The following is a 25,348-nucleotide window of genomic DNA, read 5'->3' on the forward strand; positions in this document are numbered from 1 at the left end:
AGCTTACTAAAATAGTTTCCTTGCCACCCCCAAAAGTTTGGGGCCTAGGGCCCCAAATTGCATATTTCTAACAACCTCCCCGGTGATGCTGGTGCTGCCAATTTGTGGACCTCATTTTGAGTAGCCCTAGTTTGTAAAATGAACATTCACTTAACCAGTCGATAAACGATTTTTGATATATACTTTTTTACTATATGCCAGATATTGTGCTGGGTAGTGGGCTATAGTGCCTGCTTGGGATAATCCCTTACTGTTAGTTCCTAGTGTAATGTCTGATATTCCAGGAATCTAATGATGATATAATTAATACTTTCAGAGACTGAAGATTAAAATTTTTACCTATGCTTGAAATTTTTTCACCCTTGTTTGGGTAAACTCCTAGATGTACAATTGCTTTATCATAGGGTAAAACATTTTTAAGGATTTTGGTATGAAGTTACCAAATTGTTTTCCAGAAGGATTTTGCTAATTTACTATTCCACCACAATGGATAACTATGCAGGTTTTAATAAATCTGTGTCATCACTGGGTAATATAGCTTTTATGTAGGTTTTGTATCTTCCCTATTGATTTATAAGAGTTCTGTATCAATAATATGGAGCTTTTATAAAGCTTAATTTTTGAAAATGTGTCTAAGTTTGTACTAAGTAACCTTGAAAAATTGCTTTGTGACTTGCTGGAACACAAAGCAAAAAGAGCCTCGGCAGGAATAATTTGCCTTTAGTAAACAAGTTACTAAATGATTTTTAAAACATGAACCCTTTGAGAATGTACTAACAAATGCCAAATAGACTTCAATGGTAATTCTGATATTTGGGTTGCTTCTTTTGTATCCGCAGTGCTTTGAATGGAAGATGTACAATGCATTTACACAGGGCAGAAATACCAATAGGCTCTCACTGACCAATCTGAACTGAGAAAGCGTCTTTTCTGCTTGTGTTCAGAAATGCAAGCAAACTGAAAGAGACAGTAAGCAATGGCACTAATACATCACTGAGCTGCTTTGTATTCATAACTTTTCAATGATAGCACCTTTCTTTAATGCAGTATTGATTCAGCCAAGAAATGTTACTCTATTACTCTCTTGAGCTATTGAATTAGGTTAAAGGACACTGTTATAGTTTTTAAGTGGAGATTGAGAATTTTTATTAACTAGTATCCTTTAAAATTTTCCAAAGGTCACTGGCCAGAAAGTTGATTATCGGTAAGTTTAAGACAAATGCGGGAGATGGCTGGGTTAACTATAAGGCACGAGACTATTTTAGTTAGCAACATAATCGGTGGAGAAATGCTTGGGAAGCCAAGAGCCTATTGGTAACCCTGACATTAAAGAAGAAGGCATAAACCAATTCTATCCACTTATAAATTTGGCTAATTTTCTTACAGCCATGACAAGTGCCAGAACAGGAGGATGACAGGGCTCAATATCCAGCACTTCTCGATAGTCCTAGAAAGAGGGAATTTTGACTTCTCATTTTTTCCGCTGTGTTACTTTTTATGGATCACCTTCCCAGAGGTGTCTGAGATGAAAGAATAAGTCTCCACCAATATGATAATGGATGCTCAGATGAAAATTATGTTGTTGGGGTAAATGCAAATCCACAAAATGATGGCAAATATTTTTAGAGATTTTTTTAAGCAAGATGATCTTTCACGTGATGGCATTTGAATATCTATATATATACACACACCTACTATATATATAGTAGTGTTCCACAGATGTAATTTCTTGATGGATAAACCACATGTTTTAATATTTCCCTTTTTTGACCACTAAAATAATGCATCTGTTTTTTAGACTGAACCCTATCCTTTCTAGAGGAGGTTTTCTCCTCAACCGAAAGATTGTATGCATTTATTTACTCTTAAAAAACAAAGAATTACTTTTTGTTTTCTTAAAATGTGGAAACAATTTCCAAAGATTCAGAAAGCTTGTCATGTAATGATTCATTGCCATTTTTTGTTGTTGCAATAATAACTTGTGTTGATTGCCAGTTATTTTCACAGCTTGACACTCCAGCATTCCCTGCAAGCTGCAAGCTCTATTCTGTTCCCTCTCACTTTCTCTAGTGTTACCTTGTCTTCCATATTGATAGGACAATAGAGTGTAAATATACCTCTGGAGTAATTTTCCCCAGATGGGAAAGGTTATAAATCAGAGGCCTCCTATGTATCTATTTTATCAGATTCTTCAGGAAAATTTTCTTTTTTTTGACCAAAACATGTCCTGTTGATATTTTCCTTGAGAGTATCACTCCTCTGTGTTATATCTCAAAATCAGATACCTCAGATAGTAGTTATGCATCATTTTTTTTAAGGTTTTGGTACTATTTTATTTTTTTCCATTTTCTATTTATAAATCTTTGTATTTTAAATATATTTTATTGATTATGCCATTACAGTTGTCCCAATTTTCCTCCCTTTACCCCCCTCCACCTGGTAACCCCATTCCCTCCAGCAATTCTCACCCCCCCTTAGTTCATGTCCATGGGTCATGCATATAAGTTTTTTGGCTACTCCTTTTCCTTTACTGTTTTTAACATCCCCTGTCTATTTTGTACCTACCAATTTGTACTTCTTAATTCCCGTGCATTTCCCCCCATTCTTCCCCCTCCCCCTCCCAACTGATAACCATCCAAAGGATCTCCATATCTATGATTCTGTTCCTCTTCTGCTTGTTTGCTTAGTGTTTTTTTTTTTTTCTTTTTGGAGTAAATTTTTGATAGTGGTGAATTTATTGCCATTTTTGCCAGGAGAGTCCACTGGAGGAGCCCCAGGGTCCTAGAACGTACACAACCCCACCACCTGGGAGTAAGCACCAGGGCAGCACCTTGAAGGGTGAAATTTGCTTGTGGGAAGAAGGAGAAGTGACTAAAAGTGGGACCAGAGCCAAGAAAGCAGCATTGTCCCTTTTCTGACCCCTCCCCCCATACAGCACCACAACACAGAAGTGGGTTGCCCTGCCCCAGTGAATACCGAAGGCTACACCCCTTGCAACATAACAGGTGTGCTGAGACAAAGAAATATGGCCCAAATGAAAGAATAGATCATAACTCCAGAAAAAGAACTAAGTAAAAAGGAGATAGTCAACCTATCTGATGCAGAGTTTAAAACACTGGTAATGAGGATGCTCACAGAAATGATTAATTATGGCCACAAAATAAAGGAAGAAATGAAGGCTATACAAAGTGAAATAAAGAAAAATATACAGGGAAGCATGAGTGAAAGGAAGGAAACCTGGACTCAAATCAACAATTTGGAGCAGCAGGAAGAGATAAACACTCAACCAGAACAGAATGAAGAAATAAGAATTCGAAAAAATGAAGAAAGGCTTAGGAACCTCTGGGAAAACTTTAAACATTTCAACATCTGAATCAAAGGGGTGCCAGAAGAAGAGGAAGAGCAGGAAATTGAAAACTTACTTGAAAAAATAAAGAAAGAAAATTCCCCAAGCTGGCAAAGGAAATAGACATACAAATCCAGGAAGCTCAGAGAATCCCAAACAAGTTGGACCTGCAGAGACACACCAAGACACACCATAATTAAAATGCCAAAGATTAAAATAAGGAGAGAATCTTAAAAGCAGCAAGGGAAAAGGAAACAGTTACCTACAAAGGAGTTCCCATAAGGCTGTCAGCTGATTTCTCAAAAGAAACTTTGCAGGCAAGAAGGGGCTGTAAGGAAGTATTCAAAGTCATGAAAAGCAAGGACCTACAACCTAGATTACTCTATCCAGCAAAGCTATCATTTAGAATGGAAGAGCAGATAAAGTGCTTCCCAGGGAAGGTTAAGTTAAAGGAATTCATCATCACCAAGCCCTTATTATATGAAATGTTAAAAGGACTTATCCAAGAAAAAGAACATGATCAAAAATATGAAGAGTAAAATGAAAACAAACTCACAACTATCAACCCCTGAACCTAAAAAAACAAAAACAAAAACAAACTAAGCAACAACTAGAACAGGAACAGAATCACAGAAATGGAGATCACATGGAGGGTTATCAGTGGGGAAGGGCAGAATGGGGAAAAGATATGGGGAATAAGAAGAATAATTAGTAGGTACAAAATAGATAGGGGGAGGTTAAGAATAGTATAGGAAATGGAGAAGTCAAAGAATTCATATGTATGACCCATGGACATAAACTATGGGAGGTGGAATGCTGGAGGGAATGAGGGTACTGGGTGGAGGGGGATAAAAGGGAGAAAAAACTAGGACAACTGTAATAGCATAATCAAAAAAAATACACTTAAAAAACTGGGTTAAAAATATAACCTAATTATATCTTCCTTTTAATAGATCCATTAATAACTTTAAGTTTATTTTAATTGATATTTTGGACTTTTTTTGCTTTATACTTAACTTTCTTTATTGGTCCTAATTTTTCATTCCTTTTCTGCCTTTATTTGAATTAAAAATATTCTCTGTATTTTCATATTTTTTTTGTTCTCTGCTGGTTTGGAAAATTTATAGTGTATTTTATTTTTACTGTATTAGTAATTACCCTTAAATTTATAACATATATACTTAACTATATATGTGTATATTTATATGTATGTATGTATATATAATATATTTATTTTTATCAATTATACAGCTTATTCCTGAATATAAAAAGGACTTTATATAACATTTTATTCATTTATTTGCTTTCCTTTTTTATTTTTTGACCAATATCTTATCTTAACCAAAGTATAAACTCACAGATGTTAGTTATTTTTTATACTTAATAATTTGATTTAGTCTAACATACTTTATCAGTTTTTGTGTTTACCATTTGATGTTGATTTACCATTTGACTGGCCTGGGGCTCTCAGTCCAGTAACCTCTCATAGTATTGGCGTCTCAAATTTTCCACCCAGTGGTCATATTGGAGTTTTCACAGATTCAGTTACCAAGACCTTTAACTTGTGTTTGAACTTGTTGATGGCTTTTTGATTTTCTTTCTAAGCTATTGTGTCTGTTATTGCTACGCGCTTGGAGTAAAATGTTTGCATCAGTATTTGAATGCTCTTTGTCCTTGTGAGCAGCTTCCAGTGCTGTTTAATGAACATGTTTACTGGATTGTGCTACCTCTGCTTGGAGAGCAGTAAAAAAGACACAGTAACAAACTTATGACACATTAAAAGGAGGCAAAACTTATTTCTTAGCTTCCTCCATTTTTTATCAAATCAGAGGGTTGGGGGTCATCCCATTGAGAGAAAAATGTGAATGGCCTGATTCGTTAGCACTTAAATAAGGATCATTTAACTACCAGGGGAAGTTTTTCTTTTCTTCTTTTTATTAATTTGGACTTTGTTTCTCCCTACTGTTGCTTTCAGTATTTAAGGCTAGATCTGATAATTTTGAATAATCAAAACTGCCATATTAAAGGGATTTTCCATTTGGGTTACAATGAAAGCAATCAAGAATAAGCTTCAAAGATCTCATATAATTAATCACTTCTTTTCTTTATTGTTATCTCTTCTTAAAGGTGTTTTATAATATAATCACTTATATTAATGGAACATCTTTCAAAAGAGAGGAAATGAAAGAATACCAATTTATATTCTAATACTAAATATCATGAAACATTTTACTATCCTATTCGTGGAACCATCTCATACTATTAAATTCATCTTTTGCTTCACACTTTTTTTGATATTGTATCTATTGCCACACATAATAACAGAAATGTACTCATCCTAACAGCTACTGACTTTCAATTTAGCATCAGCAAAGTTGATAGCAATACAAGTGAAGGATTGCAATAAGAACATGGTTTGATCTTGCTTTATAAATTACATGTGCTCTCTATAATAATGTCTAAAATGAATATTTGTATGTTTAATCAAATGTTACTTTTTATTATAACTTCAGAGATGTGTGCCTAAAAATTTGGCTCCAACACTAATGAAACTTCTCACAGAAGAATATGAATAATTAAGTGAAGGAGCAGATACATTTGTCAAAGTAGTATTGCCTAAGAGGATTTCTTTCTCTTTTCAACACCTGAAAGAAGCAAGTCAGATGGATAATTAGTACATAAAATCTTTGCACATTTACTTATCTAAAAAGACCACTCAGTTAATGTCCTATTCTACTGGGAGTCCGTAGTGGCTAATGGGATTTAGAAGTTTAAGCATTACTCTGGTAAATTCTTTGCTTTCAGGCAAATATCCATGAAGGACTTTTAGACCACTGAAGCAAAGAGAAAGATGACCAAAACCAAGGACTGCTAATTCTCAAATTGCAATAATCATATTATTTAAGGGTTTATAACATCAAAAGCTGAAAAATCACATCTGACTAACAAATTCAACTTCTCTCCATAGTTAATTTCAAAAGCTTCCCAGAGAACTGTTGGGCTTCGTAATTGAGGCTGGAAGGACATGTTTACTGATGAACTTGGACTCCTCTAGAAATAGTTCTATGCTTCCTCTAGGGTTATGTGTTCGAGATCTGCTCAGAAACCTTGAGAAGGAGAGAAAGAGCAAAGAGATTTGTTCTTTCCTTATGTTTTTAGAAAGTTAAGATACTAGATTTAGCTGAACTACTGGAGGGACCGGGCAGGGATTATCATCTTCAAGTCAACTTAACTTTCTGTATTTGCTTTTCTTCCTTTTTCTTTTTTTTATTGTTCAGGTACTGTTGTCTCCATTTTCCTGCCACTACTTTCTGCCCCCCCACCTCCCACCCTCAATTCCCACCCCTTTTGTCTTTGTCCATGGGTCTTTTCACTTTTTCTGTATTTGTATGTGTGTTTGAAGAGGCAGAAGTAGTGAGAGGAGGACATCAGACTTATCTGATTTGAGTTAACTATCTCAAATCCTGGGTTGAGACCATATCTCACTGAACTATCTTCCATTAAATTAATTGTTATAATGGGAAGACACTGTGATTGGCCTTGGGGTGATACCAATTGTGCAAGAGAAAGTCCCTGGTTTCAGGTAAACTCAGTCTCTTGAGCTGGAGTAAATATGAGGAAGATTGGGGAATAGGTAGTGGGGAGATGGACCTACCATGCTCTTACAACCCATGGGAAAAAAATTCTTTTCCTGGTCCCCTGTACTTAAGATCAATTATACATGTATACTGGTGGCTGGTTTTCTTCAGTGTTGAGCCTGCCTGTAAGGCATTATGGGAATAAGAATTGAAACACGAACATTGCTTGTGAAATTATCACTAGTAAGAAAGATGCCATTTGGGTGCATCGGTCAGTTCACACTGGTGACTTCCTTTTTTTTTTTTTTTCCGTTCACCTCCAGACTTCACTGTTTCCTTACTTCTCTGCTCTTCTTCCCTATGTGTAGTTAGCTCTCTGTTTCTCCTCACAATTTTCTGGTACTCATCTCTCATCTTACCTGAATCTTGGGCTCAGGTTATTATTTGCACAACCTGTTCTGGGCAGTATTCTTCCCACTCCTGCCTTCGTTTCTTCTTTGTCCTTATATTCCATCTCCATTTCCGAGCCTTGAACCAATGCTAGCACCACATCATGATTCATGATAGCAGAAGAAAGATGTGACATCTTCATGAAGTTCTAACAACCGACTTCATCACTCTCCTGCAAGTTCTCTAGCAGTGAACTCCTTAGTTTATAGGATCAAAATGTTGGTGCCCAGAGTGAGGCAACACCAGCTAAGTGATCCCCTTTTCAGAGTCATCAAAACAAGGCACACACCATATTTGCTGCTCTATGTCACAAGTGAATTTCTTATTTCCGGAAATATCTGAGCAGAAATTAGCCTTGCATCAGGGAGGTTATAGAGAAGAGTAGAATGGTTGGGTTAGATCACCTGTCATTGAATCACTGGCAGACCATGTTCCCCTTCATCTTCAGCTTAGACTCCCAGCTTTGAAACTGCAGGCAGCGCTGAGCCAGGTCATGTCTAGGTAATAGAGCACAAGTGTTCTGTTGCAGTGTTCTCTCTTTCTTTGCTCTTGTTCCAGACCCTTCTACCCTTGAAGTTCTCTCTTTTGGGCTACTTATCTCTCACCTGGATGCCTGCTCCAGCCTCAAACTGTGCTCCTCCTGCACTCCTTGTATCCGATCCCTGCACGGAAGGGGAATGATCTTCAAAACACGCTCCTCACCACTGTCCTCCATGTGAAACCTTTAACACACTCCTATTATATCAACACTTGGATTAAAATGGAAACTCCTTCCCATGGTCTAGAATAGGATGCAGCAAACCGTTCCTGTAAAGGACCAGAAGATAGTAAGTATTTTAGGCTTTGAGAGTCAAGAGGATTATATATGTGGGTGTATGTATATGTGTGTACATGTATATATATGTGTACATATACATACACCCACATATATATACAGGGTGAGGCAAAAGCAGGTTTACAGTTGTGAGTATAAGAATTCTTGTATTTATTCTTGTATTTAGTTATTAATTATTGGATTAATATTTAATCTTGTAACATATTTATTCTTATTTATTATTGGATTATTTTTCATATGAACAACTATAAACCTACTTTCCCCCCACCATGGGTATATATTTAATATAATACATATACTTATATTAAACATACATACTTATATAACTATTTAAAATGTAATCCTTTAAAAATGTAAACCCCATTCTTAGCTGCTGCGTCTGTAGGAACAGGGAGCAGTCCAGGTGTGGCAGGAGGACGACAGTTTGCCAGCCCTTGGTTAGAAGACCCCCACCTCGTGGACGTGCCTCCTAATATTTTGCTCCTGCTCACTCTCTCTGGCTGCACTAGCCTTTGTCTGCCTCTGCAACATTCCCACCTCACTCTTACCTCAGGACTTTTGCACCTGCCGGTTGGATGCCAAGGATGCCCTTCCTTGATTTTTCCATGTTTGCCTCTTTGTCATGACTGTTGCTTACGAGATGTCACCCCCTTCAGCCTCCCCGGACAAGCTTTTCTGATGTGGCTCCCTCCCCCACCTCAATTAGTTATCACTCTTAGAAATGATCTTGCTAATTAATATATTTCTTGGGGGGTTGTCTTCTCTCCCACTAGAATGTGACCAACAGGAAAATGGAGACCTAATTTGTCTTATTTTCTACTCTACTTTCGTTTCTAGCTGTGATTATTTACAATACATCATTCTCTGGGAAAACTGGAGTAGTCCATGATGCGAGATTCTGGATGTGCAGTTTTGGGTTTAAGAGTATTAATCTAAATATTTAAGTCATAATAGCTTTTGCAGGTACATTTCCTCATCCAGCTTACAGCACTCCTTGTATATCAAAATGTATTTAAATTTAAAGAGTCATAATAAATTACCCTTTTAGAAGGTCACTATTATGCCATAGCCATGTTTACACAATGCCCCAAATCTTCAGGGCTGTCTTTGTATCACATCTTATGTAACACCTTTCATAGTTACTATTTGTATTCTAGATTGTCACCTATCTGCCCATCATTTTTCAAGATGTTTCCTCGATTTTCTTGAATATTGTGTGTGTGCATTTCTAAGAATTTATCCATGTATAGAGTCATCAAACAACAACTTGGAAATCAAGAGGGGACTATAGAATGTTGCTCTAACATTTGTGAGATAAAAATTTCATGTTTAATTTGAAAGTGAAGATATAACACACACAGAGACATGTATAAGGATGTTTACTGAAGCATTGATTGTGACAACAAAATTTGTAAAGATTCTCAAATATCTGTCACTAAGGGTTTTGTTTGATAATTATGGTACAAATATATGATATAATACATTGAAGTCACATAGATGTATATTGTTAATATAAAAAGCTACTACATATTCTTAAGGGAATAAGTAACTTACACATAATCCATCTATTATGATCCTTTTTTGTAAAAAAAAAGATACACAAGCACAAAGGCATATGTACATATACAAGGAAGCTAGCTGGGAGATTATACTGCTACTCTAGCGTGTTAACAGTAATAATACTAGGCTTAGTGGTATTACTGATATTCTCTGTTTTAATATTATTTTTGTAATAACCATTTATTACTTTTATTAATGTAAATAATAAAGCTATACAAATCTGATACTTACAAACTATTAATATATTTATATGACTATAAAAATGAAACACTCTGTCAAAATTTCTGTTACTGCTAGACACCCAATTTTATTCTATTTCATTTCAGAAGCTGTAAGATTGCCCTGTGGTTTGAGAAGGGATAAATGGGGGAGTATATTTAACCAATTTGACTAAACCCAATACTTCATTTATGTAAGGTTGAAGATTCAAGTATTGAAAAAAATTATGCTTGGCCCAGGGAAATACTCTAGTGGCTAAATTAAATTTTATTATTTCTCCTATAATGTGGTCTCTGTGTACTTAAGAATTATTTAGGCCATGGTTTTGCTTTATATAGTTATTAGTATCATATTGATTCACATCCACAAAGGTAAATTACTGGGTGAAAGTTCTCTTTTTGACACCATAACTCACTCTTTCTTGAGCCCAGCTGTAATATCTTTCCAATACAGTGTATCAAATCATGTCTCAGGCGAAGAATCTCTGTCAGATTTATATACACATCCATTTTTGTTGTCGCTCAAATACTAAAATATTTATGGCTCTCTTTTATGCTTTATTAATCTTTAAAAAAACCCCTCTATTTTAGTGGGATTCTCTGCTACAGGGAAATATAAATGGTATCGGATGCTTTTTACTCCTCTGAAGCATCTTCAACAAGGTGAGAAACCCTCCACAGGATGAAGGGGAGGAGCAGTTAAATGGGGAAGAAGGAAGAAAGACAAAAACCAAAGTGGCATGTTATACTTTTCCCTGACATATCATATCATATCATATCATATCATTATACTATTATATTACATTATATATTATATTATATATTAACATTTTATTTTCATGCACTTGTGAGAGTATTATTCCCCTTTCTTCACTATATATTTCTACATATATCTAGTATTTTGAGATGTCAGTTTCTTTTATGTTTTAATGGAAAGTTTCACTTTTGGTTTAGTCATTGTAAAAATTTTGTATGTCTATGTCCCTTTGGATTTTAGAACACTGTTCTCTTTCGCTAAAAATATAAATTGGAGTTAATTGATTTCCTTCTTTGTTCTTAAAGATCATTAGTGAGAGCTGCTTATGTTTTAGAAGAATCAAGAAGTTTACACATTGCTAGAAATATCTTGAGCAACTGAAATAGGCACTTTAAAAAAAAGGCTGGTGTCTTGAGAAAAAAAGTGAGAGAGGGGAGAAGGGATGGGGAGAGAGTATGACAATCTCTGAAGTATAGGAAAGGGGGAGGAAAAAGGCAGAGGCACAGCATAGGTTAAAGTGTGTTTTCTGGTAGAGACCAAGGTTGTTCTTAACTTCTTAGGAAGGAGAACTAATCTTCTCTGAGCCATCATTGGGTGGCTGTTAATTAAATGATACCACATCTTCTTATCTTCAGACTTTCATAGCTCTACAGCTCAGTGCTGAACTTGCTTTTTCAACAGATAAGATTTTCCTTTGGCAGCTACCTGTAACTTTCAGTGAAAGCTTAAAGCTCCCACTGCTTTAAAGTTCTCCTTTTATTCACTTGCCAAGAAAATAAAAGTTGCTTAATTTTGCTGACTAAAATTAGGTTAGCGGTAGTAGGAAAGATTAGGAGCTGTCTTCTTACTCCGTACTTTCCCCAGATGTATGGTAGTGAGATATTAAAGCACGCATGCTATTCTGCAGGAATTTCCAAGCAGAGCCCCTTGACACTTACACTCTCTTGACGATTATACTTTTTTGGTTTGTTTCCGTTTCTGTCTGATTGGCTTTTTATTTGCTTCTTCCTTTTTCCCTATTTCCTCTCCTGCACTGTAGCCAGGCATCATGGATTTGGACAATGTGGTACTTTACAGTGTTTGCATGTAATTCACAAACAGACAGTCCTATCTCTAGGAAATCTTATCTTCTCCAAGGCTGAGCTGATGATGCTCCAGATAAACCCCTCTGGTTTCCTCTGGGTGTCCAGAATCCTGAATGGGACCCCAGCACAGGGAGGGAAGGCTTTGCGTCAGGAGGAGGAGGGGATGAGGAGACAACAGGGCTCTTTGCTTCCTCTGCCTAGTTGACATTCGCATTTCCTCTCTGTCTATTTGGAATTCACACTAAGGAAAGAGGAAGATGTGTAATTCTTAAATACAATGGCCTTGAAGGGTCCACAACGTGTTCTTCAGCTTGTCATTGCACTGTCTTGGCTAAGGACAGATGAGCTCCTAGGAGAGGTCTGAAGGAGCCTGGATTTCCTTGCTGTATCCATATCCCGCTTGATGGGTTTTTATTATGATTTCTTTTTTTCATTTTTTTCGCCTTCTCCAAAATTGTCTTTGTGGTTTTTCACCTGAAGTTTTGTCCATTCCCTATCTATTATGTTGTCCCTTGCTTCAGTAAATTCCTCACCCAGGATGCTTTTATTCTATGATACTTTGTTTCCAGGGGTAAGCGTAAGTCTAGCAGCTTTATCGGGCACTACATACTTATGTGATCCATGCTTGCTGGTCCTTGTCCTCTGTGAAATCAAAACGAACTTTGGTAGACACAATACACACAGAGACACACATACTTCACTGTCATAGAGACACATTGTAATAAATGATGCTCTAGATACAGTGTTGGGGCAGGAGAACCTAATTTGGACTGGGGAGAAGAAGAAAAATTCATCCACTACTATCCTTTACATTTTCACTCTAGGTAAAGCATTGGTGTTAAACCTGAAAGAATACCGGACAGGCTTTCTCCTTTCAGAGAGATTGTATTAGAGGACATGGACACAGAAACCATCAAACCTGATGACAGGAAATAACCAAGTCAGAATCTCTGGTGGAGGCAGGAAGCTTTGGAAGACTTGGGAAGTGAAGGATGTAAGTCAGGGAAGCCTTTTTGCAAGATTGGGGCTTTTGAGGATGGATTCGAGTAGGGAGGGGCAGTAGGAGGATGATTTGAACAAAGGTGAAAACTGAATGCGTAACTCCAGATTGGTGAGTAAAACAGTGAGGACAGAATATATTACTCTGACTTAAAATTCCCTCAACCGAATGTGGGAGGGGTCTAGAAAAGCTTGTTTGTGTTTGCAAAATGAAAGCACATGGGAGCTTGTCCTTTATGTCCCTTTTCAGGCTCCTTACCTGGGACTCTTTCTAAGACAGTGGAGGCAGCTTAAATTCTGCACAAGAGAACAGTTTACCTAACTCTGGTTTGCAGTGTGAGAAGCTCTTTTGCTGATGGGCAAAATATATTTTCCTTCATGGGTTTGTTTTTCAAATGACAGCTTTTGCCATCTGACTCCTCTTTCTTCTGAGGTTAAGCATCCCAAATGGTTTGCAATGCGGGCATTCCATTTAGCTGCCTGGGTCACAGTGAGCAGGGCTGGAAGGAGAGAACGGAGTATAACCATTTGTAACAGCATTGTGTGGTTTACTGAGAGAGAGTGTGTAGGAAAAATGGAGCAGCTCAGGCTAGGAGCAAAAGACCAAATGCACAATCCAATGTGGAAATTATGCATTTGGTCTTAATATATAGAGTACAGAAGGGAAATGTAGTCAGCAGATATCTGGCAAACTGATGCCAAGTAACAGAAATGGATGGATACTTATCCTTTGGGGAATAATATCTATCATTGGAAATGACTTAGCTAAGTTCATAATCATTGTCATTGGACACAAATTAACTTTTCTCTGAGATGCCAACCATCCTGTGTAATGGAGCACTAGTACGTTGTTAAAATATGTTTGTTGAGTCCATAGAGGCATAATAAATTGTAAGCAAGTGGAAACGTATTAAAACATGAAGAGAAAATGATTTGCAACAAAGTCCAAATATTCAGCCTGGGAAAGAAATTTTAAATGAAGTTAAGTGCAAACCCATCAGTGGGAGTGGCAGCTGTAGCAGTGTGCCGAATGGCCAAACTTTCACTTAACTTTTTTTTTTTTTTACAAGATCTACTCTTCAACTGTAATCCACGGTATTGGTAAAGGTGTGAGGTTTACTCCAGAGTTAAGAGATCGAATGTTTCCAACTTTGATCTAAAGGAAAACTCTGAGAAAATTTTAGGTAAAATGTAACCGAGTTAACAAAGGTAACAACCAGCTGTCTGAAGTGTTTCGTTCCCATTTCCTAAGTTAAATAAACGCTGATGGAGCACTCCCTCTCTGGCAGGAGCTGTGGGTGTAGGGTTCAGAATCCTAACGTAGGTCGGAGGATCCACAATGCAGAGGCAGGGAGGAGGAAGTTGCAAGCATTCATTGGGAAGTGGCTGCCATGGAATTATATGGTGACAGAGGGATCCCTCTGGGACAGGCTTAACAGGGATGCCTGAGAGCATGTTTTATATAGATACAAGGAAATAAGAGTGTAGAAGGTGGGGACGGGGTGGCAGGAAATACCCAAGTGAGTTTTGCTTGGAGAGAGGGTTTATTGTTTTGATTAGGCACAAATGTGCCATGGGGTAAATGTCTGTCTGGCTCGAGGCAGACCCACAGGGGCGAAGGGCTTTGCATACCGGGCTAAAGAGCTGGGAGTTTTCCCTGTGGATCTGTGGGACACTGACAAAGTCTCTGAAGTGACAATGTGTTTCCAGAGGTTTTTCTTATGTAAAGTTGAATGTTAATAAGTTAGAGGGGCACCTGTTAGAAAGTTCCTGCAGGAATTGTTGCATGAGATGGTAGGGAATGTTGAGAAAAAAAGAACAGCTGCAAAGTAATAGAGAAGGATGACTTCATAAAATTTTGTGAGTGAAGTTCAAAGCAAGTGAAATAAAGTCCAAGAAGATGCTGCGGGCTAAGTGAAATTAAGTCAGACACAAAGGACAGGTATTGTATATTCCACTTCCATGAGGTTCCTAGAGTAGTCAAATTCATGGAGGCGAAAAACAGAATAGGGGTTGCTAGAAGCTGGGGGAGGAGGAAACAGGGAATTAGTATTTAATGGGTACAGGATGATGAAACGTTTTGCAGATGGCTAAAGGTACTAGTTGCGCAATAATATACATGTACTTGATGCCACTGAAATGTACGCATAAAAATAAATAAAATGGTAATTTTTATGTTATGTAGATTTTACCACAATTAAAAAATCCCCCTCCCCACCCCCCGCAAATGCTGTGGTTTGACATAGTGATTAGGAGATTAATGGACTGTAGGGAGAAATCATTGGGAATGATTTCTCATTTGGTACCTAAACAGGGCTCATTTCAGTCATGCTAAGTTTGAGGAAAGAGTCTATTGAAGTAGAACTTTTTTCAGCATTTTGTAAAGTTCTCAGTCATCTTAGTGGTCTTAGGGAAATAGTTCTATGATGGAAACTTGTTACAAAGGCAGATGTGTTTCTAGCCAACTGTCTCTAAGACAGAGAACCTTTCTTCTGAATACTTGTTCTAAAGTGAGCTTTGTCCCTTCAAACTATGTCAGAGAGAGAGGAGAAATAGTTTGAAGGGAAATTTGATAGGAGTTTAAACCCTTCAATTTACTCAAATATGAGAGAATGAAGTCAAAGAGGCTAAATCAGGACAAGGAACTGGTATATGTGGGAATTTGTGGTCTTAGAATATAGATACTTGTGGTTTTGTTTATATGCTACATATATGCTAGTTCTTTGTGCATGTATTTTAAGGCCCCTTTGGTTGTCATTTCTCTATTGTATGTGAATGGTTGGCTTGTCTCCTGAATGAGGTAGGATCATGCCTCCAAGTATAGCTAAAACTTTCCTTTTTAGCTCCAACCTTATTGAAAAAGGAAACAGATTTAATAGGGAATCTTGGGGTTAATTTCTGAATTGATTCAGGAGATTCAAAACCTTGCGCCTTCTAATTGGATTCTGAACGTCGGGCAAGTTCTTGGCAGTCATAGAGATATCTAGCAACATAGATGATTGACAACTCATGAATTTTAATAATTTGGTTGAATGTTTTGAAAGGTATTGCCTATTTATAGAATGCATTGTTAGACACTGTGGCAATGAATCATCTTGTTAATTGTTTTGTATAAGCTCTTAGAGCATATCATTTATAAATATGTACAATTTGCATCCTAAGCATATTTGATTTTGAACAATAAATACTTTTGGGTCACGTGGAACCTGAAGAACATACTATTCTATCACCGTGAGGCAGAGTCATTTTAAATTGAACTTTATTTGATGAATTTCTTTTTCTTGTTTAATGTCTTTGTACTTTCAGAATTTCAAAATCATTGCTTTTATTTGCATTGATATTTAAAACATTAAGATTCACTGCTGGGAAACTACAGACGACAGTAGCACATGGGTCAAGTCCAACCAGCCACCTGTTCTGTAATAACCTTTCACTGGAACACAGCCATGCTTACTCATTCTGTGTTGTGTTTGGCTGTTTTCAGCCTTCAATGGCACAGTTGAGTTGTTGCAACAAAGATTGTCTGGTCAACAAAACCTCTCATACTGTCTGGTCTTTTACAAAAAATGTTTGCCCATTCCTGGTCAATACTTCCTGGGAAGATTGCTGAGCCCTTAACTAATGTCAGAAGAAAAAAAACCCATTAAGATTCAAAAAGAATTATATTTTAAAAATTAGACCTTCTGTTAGTTTGAAAGTATTGACAATGCATGAATAACCTAATACTCTTAGTGTATCTAACTCCCCCAAGGTTAGATAATGGAAAATTCAAACACTGGCCTCTGTGTTTATCTGGTGTGTTTCTTCTCTTCTGACACAATTTACAACAGGTGAACTTGTAGAGTCACTTTTGTCTTCGTTGATATTAAGGAAAATTGGTACACAGATGAGTCATGAGTGATTGGTGATCCTTAAATATGTTTTTTGGGCCACAATGGGAACCAAAATTTCTTTTTCAAAATTAGTTGAAAATGTTTAAAAGCTACACACATACAGCCTTGGCTGGTGTGGCTCAGTGGATTGAGCACTGGCCTGCAAATCAAAAGGTCATTGGTTCAATTCCCAGTCAGGGCACATGCCTGGGTTGTGGGCTAGGTCCCTAGTAGGGGGCATACGAGAGGCAACCACACGGTCCCTAGTAGGGGGCATACGAGAGGCAACCACACATTGATGTTTCTCCCCCTCTCTTTCTCTCTCCCTTCCCCCCTTTCCAAAAATAAATAAAATTTTCAAAAAAATCTACACACATATATAACAACCTAGATTTTGAAAATCTCTGAAGGTCAAAATAGCTAACAATACGTGCACACATTCTTGTATAGCAATATTTGGTTAGAACTAACTGGTGGCCCTATGTCTGATTTACTGTTTCTCAAGTACTTTTCCACCCAACCAACCTCACTTATTTTTGTTTTGTTTGGCCCATCAAGGTATCTTAATTTATGACCCTTGACACTGATAGCATAGAAACAAAAAAATTAAGGACTACTAACTAAAGTGTGGCCTCAGAGTTTAGAAAAGAGGTTAAGAAGTTCTTTACCAAAGTTGAGCTCTTCTATTCTCAATGGTAAATTAGATAGATGATATTTTCATGGCTTTGATTACCAGAATCATTTTTCATTGAGAAAAGAATGGGATTAAAGGACTCACAGAGCTTTTATTATGTTTTGCTGTGTCTTTAGAGCCAAAGTGGAAAAATTGCAGGTGGTCTTGGGATGTGCAAACGGTTGGTCCAGAAAATTAAGGCCAAAAGCTCCTTGTTGGGTTCCAAGCAGTTTCCCATAGTGCCCTTCCACTAAAGGGAGTGTATTTAAGTGAGGTCAGTGGGCCGCTGTCTATAGTGTTTGTGCTCCCTGAGTGAGTTCATTCTATCACAGTGGGCATGTCCAGATAAAAAGAGCAGAGATGCTTGAAAAGCAATTCAGGATGTGTCCTCTGAAGCCCATTAAACAGAAAAGGCATGGTATCAACATTTTTTCAAGGGTTACTGACTTCTTGTGATAAATTGTTTTTTCACGTATTATGCAGCTTGGTTCACCTCTTGAAATCTGGAAATACTTTTTTACAGAAAGAAGGAAAAGGCAGAAGTGTGGAGGCTGGGAACATACATGATCATTTGATTTGTTCAGACACTTCTCCCGAAAGGGCAGTAAATATGCTTAGCTTATTTTATGGCTGGAGCCTTTTTATGTGCAACTCCATTCTCTGGATCCCCCTTCACACGTAATTCCACTCCATCCGACAGAAGCCAGGTGGTGCGGCTGGGAGTGACGTTGCTGCTTTCAACAAGAGGATTTGGCTCCTGCATTTGTGGTGCTGTCAGGTGTTTTACCTTCCAGAGGAGGGGGTTATATGGATCAGGCACTATGCCAACACTTAGTCTGTGTTGTTTACATTTGGAAATACATCTCAAACTTCGGATCTCCATTTGAGTGCAAGATAGATACCTAAATGAACACTTTTCTTTATAGTGTCCTTCTTTGTTCTGATTGTCCTTCTTGTGCCCCCAAAAGTCCCTGAGAAAATATAACATGGAGAAGAAAAAATGAAATATATGCATCAGAATTATGCCTTAAAACAAAGAGTGTTGGATTCTATATGCATCTTTGTCCAATGATGTTAGTATGGTACTTTGGCTTGTAATTAAAAACATACGCTCAGTGTCACCTACATTGCCTCTGCATTTTAATTTCAGGATTACCTGTCCGAACTCTCTTTTTTGGAATTCTGCCAAATGTCCAATCTTGAGACCAACTGGCATTTCCATCTCTTTTGTTTCCTTTCTCTGGGGTAGGCAATCATGTGCTGGGTACCTAGCATTTTCCCTTGGTATATAGCTTCTCCTGAGCATATGGAAAAAGAATGTACCCTGTAAGGCAGTCTATTGCCCTCTATTTGTAGGCACTCTTAATCTATGAACTAAGAAGTTTAATGACTAGAAGATGGTGATAGCAAACATTTGAATTGCAGCCTTCATAAGGCTGTTGATGGACTCATACTTTCCCCATCGTATGCATGTTAACCTAGATTAATCCTAGTTTACAGGATGTGGGCAAGGGAATGTTATGATGTCACTCCTTCCCTTTTATTTCTGCTTAGAAGGGATCTGTTACCATTTTCTACCCTTATACCATCAGATATCCTCTTGGATTTGACTTTGTCTTGAAGGGATAACTTTTGAGGGCCTTCTCATTCATTCTATGTTTTAGTTTATCAGGGATTAGCCAACTATGGCCCCTGGGCCAAATCTGACTCACCACCTATTTTAGTAACCAAAGTTTTATTGAAACACATCACATTCATTTGTTTATATATCAACTATGGGTGCTTTTCCTCTAACATGGCTGAGTAGACTACTATAGCAGAATTACTACAGACTAAATGGATGAAATATTTACTTGCAAAGTAATTTGCGAAATGCTCAATTATGCATTCATGTAAGATACATTTGTTAAGTGTGTAACATTTTACGATGTGGTGGATATATAGGATCTAAGTATAAAGGATATAATATTTTCTCTCAAAGAGCTAACAGTCTTGTGGGAGACACAGATGCTCCAGCAATAGCTTAGCCACAGAACAAATGCTCTAAAAGTGAATTTAGTAGCCATTGAGTTTAGAATAAGGAACACATAACTGTTGGAGGGCCAGAAGAGGTGGTTTAGAAGGGGGCTTCACGAAGAGGCAGTCTTTGAATAAGAGAACTTATCCAGGTGGAGGATGGGAGCCCCAGGCCACATTTCTTGCAGAAGGAGAAACATAAGCAAAGTTGCAGATGGAGTTGAGACTAGGACTCCTTTGGGAAATAATTCAGTTGGGCTGAAGCCAAAATTCTGAAGGACTGTCACCAGGTAAAAAGCTTGTACTATGTGGAGCTATTAGAGTTTTTAAAATGGTGTAGTGGGGAACAGCGTAAGGGGAGGAACAGCTAGAAGCTGGTTGATCTTACTTGTGTAGATACTTATGGAAATTCTCTTCATATCCAACTTTCTGTTTTCTAAATTGGATATCATCTCATGTATTTGCTTGAAAAACTATTTTCTTTGGAAAAAGCAGGGGAGAAAAGCTTTCATTCAGGTGAAATCATTATTATCCCACTTCAAGTTGGTATTTTGTGGGGGTTCACTTTTGGGAGGTTTTGGGTAGCTTTTTTTACTCTTTGTTGCAAGAAGAAGGCAAGTATCACTTTCTGTTTACCCCAGTAAGAACCCGTGCATGGTGGAGAATCCTAACAATTCTCCTTAATTGTTACAAGACAAAAGAATACTATTCACTGGAAATATGAGGTCAGGGGGCAGGAATGCTTACATTCAGTGCCTGTTCCCTAGTGTCTGTCAGAGCTTTTTGATATTTGAAATGAACTGCTTTTCACATGGCAGAAGGAATTAAGCAAAATGAATGAAAAGAATGTGTTCTTTGCCATGAAAACTTCTCTGACTCTGTTAAATTAAAATATATTATTAAAACTTTTCCTATCTTTCAAGATGGCATGTGAAAAACTGAGAGGCCAGATACTGAGGAGAAGAAAACAGAAGCCAAGAAGGCTGATGCTGGTGGCAAGGTTAAGAAGGGTAACCTCAAGGCCAAGACATCTAAGAAAGGGAAGCCTCATTGTGGCTGAAACCCCGTACTATTCAGGGGAATTGACAGATACTCTTGGTCAGTGATGTAATCCCGAAGGCCATGTATAAGAGGAAGTATTCAGCACCTAAATCCAGGATCAAAAAGAGAAAGGAGAAAGTTCTTGCTACTGTCACGAAACCACTCAGTGGCGACAAGAATGGTGGTACCCGAGTAGTTAAACTTTGCAAAATGCCTAGATATTATCCTACTGAAGATGTGCCTCAAAAGCAGTTGAACCATCACAAGAAACCCTTCAGCCAGCAAGTCAGACAACTGCGGGCCAGCATCACTCCTGGGACCATTCCCGTCATCCTCACTGGGCGCTACAGAGCCAAGAGGGTGGGTGTCTCAATTCACTGAGCAGTGTCTTGAGACTCGTGACTGGACCTCTGTCCTTCATGGAGGTCCTCTGCATAGAACACACCAGAAATTTGTTGTTGCCACCTCCACCAAAATTGGTATCTGTGGTGTGGAAATCCCCAAACATCTTACTTCAAGACGCTGCTCAAGCCAAGCCACCAGGAGTGTGAGAATTTTGACACAGAGAAAGAGAAGTACAAGATTTCAGAGGAGCACAAGGTTGATCAGAAAGCAGTGGACTTGCAAATTCTGCTGAAAATAAAACTTTCCCTCAATTCCAGGGCTGCTTCCGCTCTGTTTGCTTTCACAAATGGGCTTTATCTTCACAAAATTGTGTTTTAAATATCTTACAAAGAGCCTAATTAGATAACTGATCTGTTAAAAATAAAAATAAAATATATTATTAATTAGTAGATAGCACTAATGGAGATTAGTCAATTTATTTTCCTTGATCAGAAATGATGTTTTTAAACTTCTCACTGTGGTATTTATCTTTGTTCAACTTCAAATCCCTCTTTGAAGTCTTAAAGAAAAATGTTGCCCTCATACATCAAAGCTCAGAAATAGTCTTCCAAATTCCTAATCAATTGGATTATCCAAAGGGTGACAATAACTAGCATTTACAAAACCTTTCAGAGTGGAAATTGCCTTTAACATACCAGATTATCTCATTTTACCTTCAAAACCTTGTGAGATGGATGCTCCCACGACCATTTTACAAGCTGAAAATGGAAGTTCCGAGAAGTTAACTGTAAGGGGCAGAGTTCAGAATCAAATGCTGACTTCAGCATCTGTGCTTTTTAAATTCTTCTGGGCTGATTTTTTCCCCACTGAAGTAATGCACACATGCAACCAACAGTATCAGAAACAACGGCTCCTGGCCATTAGAATCAGTCAAACAGGAAGGACAGGCTTTCTCAGCTGAAGCCCCATCGTCCACCTGTGCCCCTGTGCTCATGCAGGCAGAATTTTACCTGTTTCAGGCTACAGTGAAATTCACAGGCCGAACAGTCCACACCAGAGAGCACACAGTTTCTAAACCAAGGCCAGCATTCAAACGCACATAATCTGTCCTACCCCGCCCCCGCCTTCCTTCTCCCCCTCTTCCACAAACCTCTTTTTTGTTGTTGTTGTTTTTGAATGTTGGGCTCTATCTCTATACTTGCCCCATCTTGGTAATCTTGGGTATTTCATTACTTAAATGACCTCTGTAGACTTGCTTTATCAACTCAACAATTGCAATTAATCCAAGTAACATTTTGAGCACCTATGACGTGTTAAGAACTCTGCGAAGTATCCCAGATAGTGTACTATGTAAAGAGCAGGCTTATAGTGGACTCTTGATATTCAGAAAACTTGCATCTTAGCTGCTATTCTTGGTCCTGGACTCCGCTGTTCTCTCTTGGTCTGTTGTGGCCTACCTCCCAACGCAACAAGTTTGGTGATGATACCCTTGGAAAGATCTGATGAAGGCGTGGTGCCAATAGCTGCCATTGAAGCAGGGCTTTTCAGATGGCATGTGGGCCAAATGTCTGAATAAGTTTCAGAAATGATCTTCTAAGTCTAATGGGCATTCTTTGGCTTTGCAGAAGGAGAACATGGTTGTGTGGGAGAGATACAAATGAAAATACTCTCTTTCTGTCTTTTCTCTTTGGTTCTTCCCTCCTGAATGGCTAGCTCAATGGTTTTTAGGTGCTCCATGATACATTAATGTTAATCTGTGATTACATTATTCAAGTCTTGGCAAAAATAAGAAAAAATGTTTTAAATTCTTTTTTGAGGAAATTATGATGGTGACAATGACAGTTTGAAAAGAAAGTAATTGCTTGGCAAAATAAAGTTTTGCAATCTTTTGTAGGTTCATTACACTTTTTGGACACTTTTCCTGGCCCATGAAACACCAGCACCTGGGCACTGCTCTTGCAGCTTGCCTGGGTTTAGACACACTGAATTGGACAGTTGTTTGGACCCTCCAGCCCAGGGCCTAGACAGAGGCTGTAATGACCATTTTTCTGCTTTGCAGACTTGAGTCTATTACTTTCAAAAGCATAACTCTATTATCGTGAGGGATGCCATGAATGGTGCAGGGAATGTTGTGGATTGAGGTGCCAGGTGATGCCATTTACATGATAGTCCATTTTAGGTCTGTGTACATGGCATCTGTGGAGTTGTCCTATGCTGTGCAGTGCCCAGCTTTCCCGGCCTTATGTGGCAGTTTTGACACTGTTTGGGGTCACTGTGGCCATAATGTGACTTCCACCTTCACCGTAATTAGCTACTCTTGCCACAGGCTTTGTTCATTCCCTCCTTGTACTTACTGATGTCTTCTTGGGCCACTTTATTCCTATGAGTCACTGAGAATCCAGTGTTTGTTCTTCATTAAAAGTTGACCTGAGGCTTTCCGGCCCAGAAGAGGAGATACTGAACTGCAGTGTTCTATGTGCTAATCACACAGCATATTTTCTAACAGTGTTTAAAGGAGACAGAATTAAGAATGAAAAGGACTTGGCCTGAGAATTGCTAACTGTGTGATCTTGTGCTAGATACTTAATTTCTTTAGAGTTCATTTACTCATAGGCAGAATGGAGATAATAAAGTGTACTTTGTAATTGTTTTTCTTTGGGTAACAATTAATAGAGATAATGGATGTAGAAAGTTTGAAGCAGGGTCTAGCACATATTAGCAGCATACACTAGCTGCCTTCAAAACAAAAGTTATCATCTCCTCATTATCCTTTTTGTCTTGTTGTTGAAGCTCTGTTACTGATACATCAAGGACAGTTGTGTCTTCTTGGTAGATTGACTCCATTGTTACTTGTAGTGACCCTCTCTGTACCTGGTAGTTTCCTTGTCTCTGAAGCTCACTTTATCTGATATTAGTATAGCTATGCAGCTTTCTTTTAATTGGTGTTTCCATGATTATATTATATATACATATGTTACATATGTATATATACATATCTTCATAATATTACATATATCTTTGCTAATATATTATTATATTTAAAATGAGTTTCTTATAGTTAGCATATAGTTGGGTAATTAAAAAGCCTATTCTGTTGATTTTTGTTTTAATTTTTATATTTAAATCCTTTATATTTAATGTAATTTTTGATACATTGTTTTAAGTCATCTGTCACTTTGTTATTTGTGTTTTTTTCTTTGTTTTATGTTTCTTTCTCCCCTTTTCTACCTTACCTGGGGGTTACTTGAATGTATTTTGAGTTATATTTTACTTTATCTGCAGTTTTTTTAAAAGTATGTATCTTTGTAGAATGGTTTGTTTTTGTTTTTTGCAACTTTATTGAAGAAAAATAAATCAATTACTAGCAGAACTATTAGTTGATCACTCATTTATTGTCAGCTTGCATCATTTATTCACTGTTATACTCAACTGTATTGGAAGATAAACTAATAGCTCCAAGCCTCCTAACAATTTAAATAAAAATCGCAAAATGTTTGAGACCCTATTTTGAAACACAAAGTGTGTTTGACTTCCAATTTTCATTCTCTGTGGAACAAGAGCAGGTCATTTCTTTACTGACATGCATAAAATACATCACATTTTCTGTTCTGTTGATGCTATAAATTCAATACCAATTCTCCAGCCACATCAGTTCTCAGCATAAAGTCTATTATGTAACCTCAGATCTCTAACAGTGGAAGGCTTAATCAAAGATGGATGCTGCTAGAATAATGTCACTTCCTTTGATGCGACAACTGAGCATCCATCTTCCTCCCCCTCAGATGACTTCTTCAGCACGGAAGAGCAGTGAGGAATGGTTTTAGTCTCATAACCAGGGTAGAGCGAAGACATTGGCCACATAATACACATGCTCCATTTTTTAAAAAAATTCTAAATCTTGGGCAACTGTTCTCTTGTAACTACTTTACAGTTTCTAAAAAGCAGTTATTGCCCTGACCTGTGTGGCTCAGTTGATTGAGTGCCATCCCACAAAGTGAAAGGTAGTTGACCAGAGACCAGACTGGCTGCGAGAGGTAGCTGATGGACGTTTCTCTCTCACATCAATGTTTCTCACCTTCTCTTTCTCCCTCCCTCCCCCCACCTCTAAAAACAAACAAACAAACAAAATAAAATCTTTAAAAAATAAAAAAATTATTATCCGAAGCTGGAAGAACTTAAGTCTTCTCTGATGAGCATGTGAATATATGGAGGGAGGTAAGTAAAAAATAAAATGGAAAAAGATGACATCTGATAGGGGACCAGCCAGGTAAGAAGATTAAAAAAAGGCACAGTAATTTAGAGTTTATTCCAGCTATGAGGCAGGTTACTCGGACTTGAAGGTAACCGTGCTTCTGAGTGCATTCCCGAGGAGATACTCCGTTGCTCTCATCTCCGGCACTGCAGTCATCTGGGTTTGGGTCGCACAGCAGTGAAGAAGTGGATAAAAGACCTTCAGAAAGAGTTAAAGCAGGAGACCACTGTGATTTTAGAATAGCAAGACAAATTCTGTCCTTACTGTGAATGTTTGGGTGATAAGTTCTTGTGTCAATGCAACTTTAGGTGGTTTTAAGGG

At 37.8% G+C, this 25,348-nt stretch overlaps 1 pseudogene; it reads left to right on the forward strand.

Moving 5' to 3' along the window:
• LOC112309705 (large ribosomal subunit protein eL6 pseudogene) overlaps positions 1–21,153 on the forward strand; it is a 104,811-nt pseudogene extending 83,658 nt beyond the window's left edge.
• The last annotated feature ends 4,195 nt before the right edge of the window (positions 21,154–25,348 follow it).

This window comes from Desmodus rotundus, chromosome 8, assembly GCF_022682495.2.
Source record: "Desmodus rotundus isolate HL8 chromosome 8, HLdesRot8A.1, whole genome shotgun sequence".
Classification (NCBI taxonomy): Eukaryota; Metazoa; Chordata; class Mammalia; order Chiroptera; family Phyllostomidae; genus Desmodus; species Desmodus rotundus.